Consider the following 3,561-nt stretch of genomic DNA (forward strand, 5'->3'; position numbering starts at 1 on the left):
TAGTGGAAGAAGCAAAAGCGTTAGTTTCACCCCTTTCTGATTTCATGCAACCTACTGATTTGCACTGCACATCACACATTTCTTCGGGGCCTGACAATGACTATGAGAAGAAGTGAAAAAATATGTGCGCCTACTTTATTGGCTGTGTCGCTCACTCCAGAGCACTTCGATTTTTTTAATGTTTGTGGTACTCGCCCTCACATTTCCTTGGCCAAATGTACACACTGGCAGTGACAAGGTGTGGGAGAGTTTGTTGCTACATGTCAGAAAGAAATGGAGTGGACCGTTTCACCTGCTGATCCAAATTTGATGTTTTCTGAACGATTGTCAGCATACAAAAAAACATTTTTGAGTACAATGCATTGTCAAAGAACTGTGGACTTAATTCCTACCACAGAATCACATTTTGAAGCATGTTTTTTATCTGAAACAGATTTGTCTTCGATACCCATGTTGGCTGAAGTGCCCAATGATCTTTGGGCTAAGAACAAATATGATGTGGGGTTGATAAAAGGCTGTGAACCAGTAATTGTCACCCCTAAATCAGACATTTGTCCATGTAAAAAACAATATCCTTTTAAGCCTGAAGCAATTAAAGGGATTAAACCTGTTTTTCAATCTTTTCAGAAAACAGGCGTTATTGTTCCTTTTGAAAATTCACCTGTGCTTACTCCATTGTTTCCTGTTAAAAAGATTAAAGATGCTGGCCAGCCAGATGAATGGCGTTTTGTACAGGACCTCCAAGCGGTGAATGCTGCAGTTCAGCCACATGCTCCTACTGTGCCCAACCCACACACTATTTTGTCTCAAATTACATCAGATGCACAGTTTTTCTCAGTGGTTGACTTGTCGCCAGTGCACCCTGATAGCCCATTTTGGTTTGCTTTTTAGTTTGAAGGGAGATCTTGGACTTTTACCCGGTTATGCCAGGGGTACTGTGAAAGTCCCACTATTTACAATGCTGCCCTCAAAGCTAGTCTGGATTAACTTCAATCAACCACAGGCTCTGCTCTTTTGCAGTATGTGGATGACATCCTTTTATGTGGTCCATCTAAACAACAGTGTGAAAAAGACAGTGAATCTGTTGAAACATCTTCCTTCTTATGGCCATAAAGCCAGCCTTTCTAAGTTACAGTTTGTACAGGACGAAGTCACCTTTTTGGGTCATGTGATTTCTAAGGATGGGCGCTCACTTTCTCCTAAACGTGTTGCTGCAGTTCAGATCATTCCTAAACCGGTTACTAAAAAACAGCTTATGTCATTCTTAGGTATAACATCTTACTGCAGGAACTTTATTCCTAACTACTCTTTTCTCGAAGCTCTCTTAGGTGCTCTTATCCATGGTAAAGGCAGCTGCAGTTCTGACATGCAGCTCCAGCCTTTAGTCAGCTTAAGCTGGCTCTTCAAACAGCACCAACACTTGGCATTCCAGATCCTCATAAACCTTTCATACAGGCAGTTGATGAGAAGCATGGTTGTATGACATCTGTTCTTATGCAGGAACATGGGGCAGGCAAAGGCCAGTGGCTCATTTCTCAGCAAAACTGGACTCTGTGGCTGCAGGCCTGCCTGGTTGTCTTCGTGCTGTTGCAGCTGCAGAGAAAGCTGTCCTGGCCTCCCAAGATATTGTGGGCTACGCTAATTTGACTGTTTTGGTTCCTCATGCTGTTGCCTTTATTCTTCTCGAGCAGAAAACTTCACATCTTTCAACTGCTCGTTGGCTCAGATACACCTCTGTGATATGCCAAATGTCACTGTTAAACGTTGTACTGTTCTGAATCCTGCTACTTTGCTTCAGACTCCTGAGGATGGGGAGCCTCAAGACTGTGAAGCTGTTTTGGAACAAGTTTGTACACCCCGACCTGATCTTTTAGAGACTCCTCTTCCAAACTCTGACATGATTCTCTTTGTAGATGGATCAGCTTTGCGTGATCCAGCCACAGGTACTAACTGTGTTTGGTTTGCAGTATGTTCTTCACATGACACTTTGTTGTCTGGTTCTCTTCCTAAACATTTCTCTGCTCAAACTACTGAGCTTATTGCACTTACTGAAGCTTGTAAGTTGGCAGCTGGTAAGTCTGTCACTATTTACACAGATTCCAGATATGCTTTTGGTGTTGTTCATGACTTTGGTGCGCTGTGGAAACACAGGCATTTCCTTAAATCAGATGGTAAAACTATTCTGAACTCCAAGCAGGTTTCTGATCTTCTTGATGCGATCCTTTTGCCTACAGCAATCTCGGTCTGTAAGTGTGCGGCTCACACTAACTCAGACAATCCTGTTGCTTGTGGCAATGCCAGAGCTGATGCTGCAGCTAAGCAAGCAGCTAAATCTTTTCCTGTTTTCGCTTCCCTCTCTTTGCAGGCAGAAGACTCCCTCACAGATCTCCATGCTTTGCAAACTTTTGCCTCTGCAGATGAAATTTGGTCCTCTGGACGCATTTGGTCCTCTGTGGGTGCAACTTATATGGATGGTGTTTGGATGGGACCTGATGGTAAACCCTGTCTACCTAAACATTTTTTTCCTCATTTTTCAAAATTGACACATGGGTTGAACCATGTGTCAAAAGGGGGGATGCTGAATGCACTCACTGCTCAGTGGTTCACAAAAGGGTTCAGTTCATATGCGCAAAAATACTGTCAGTCATGTATGGTTTGTGCCACACATAATGTAGGAAAGGCATTACACACATCGCAAGTTGCACACCCTCCACCAGAGAAACCTTTTGAACATTTGATGATGGATTTTGTTGAACTCACACCAGCTGAAGGAAAGAAATATGCACTAGTAATAGTGGACGTGTTTAGTAAATGGGTTGAAGTTTTCCCTGCAAAACATGCAAACAGTAATGCAGTGACTAAAGCACTGCTAAACAGAAATCATTCCTAGATGGGGCATTCCAGAGAAGATCAGCAGTGATAATGGCACACATTTTGTAAACACTGCATTGACTGAGGTTGGTAAATTCCTGGGAATAAGCTTGCGCACACATTGTGCTTATCATCCACAGAGTGGAGGTGCTGTGGAAAGAGAAAATGGTACATTAAAGTCCAAGTTAGCCAAATGTTGTGAAGAAACAGGTCTGCCATGGACAAAAACATTACCTATTGTGCTTACCTACATGAGAATGAGAATCAGAGCTCAAGTGAATCTCAGCCCATTTGAAATTTTATTTGGCAGACCTCCTAACCTGGGATTGGGACCTGTAACCAGACCCCTCCCTTCCACAACTGTTTGTGATGATGCTATGTTGTCTTACTGTCGAAACCTTTCCACTGTTCTATCTCAAGTTTCACAGACAGTAAAAGCAGCCCTTCCAGCCACAGAAAACACACCACTCCAACCAGATGACAGGTGGTGAAGGAACTTCGCAGGAAACATTGGAAGTCCAAACGTTGGCAAGGCCCGTTCCAGGTGCTACTGGTCACTCATACAGCTGTTAAAGTTGCAGAGAGAGCAACCTGGATTCATGCCAGTCACTGTAAGAAGTTACCAGAACCAGTAGATGACTTCCACCCTGACATACATCAGCCTAACCAACACGCCCGGAAGGACAAAGA

The sequence above is a fragment of the Leuresthes tenuis genome, unplaced genomic scaffold, assembly GCF_036924035.1.
Source record: "Leuresthes tenuis unplaced genomic scaffold, fLeuTen1.0.hap1 SCAF_12, whole genome shotgun sequence".
Classification (NCBI taxonomy): Eukaryota; Metazoa; Chordata; class Actinopteri; order Atheriniformes; family Atherinopsidae; genus Leuresthes; species Leuresthes tenuis.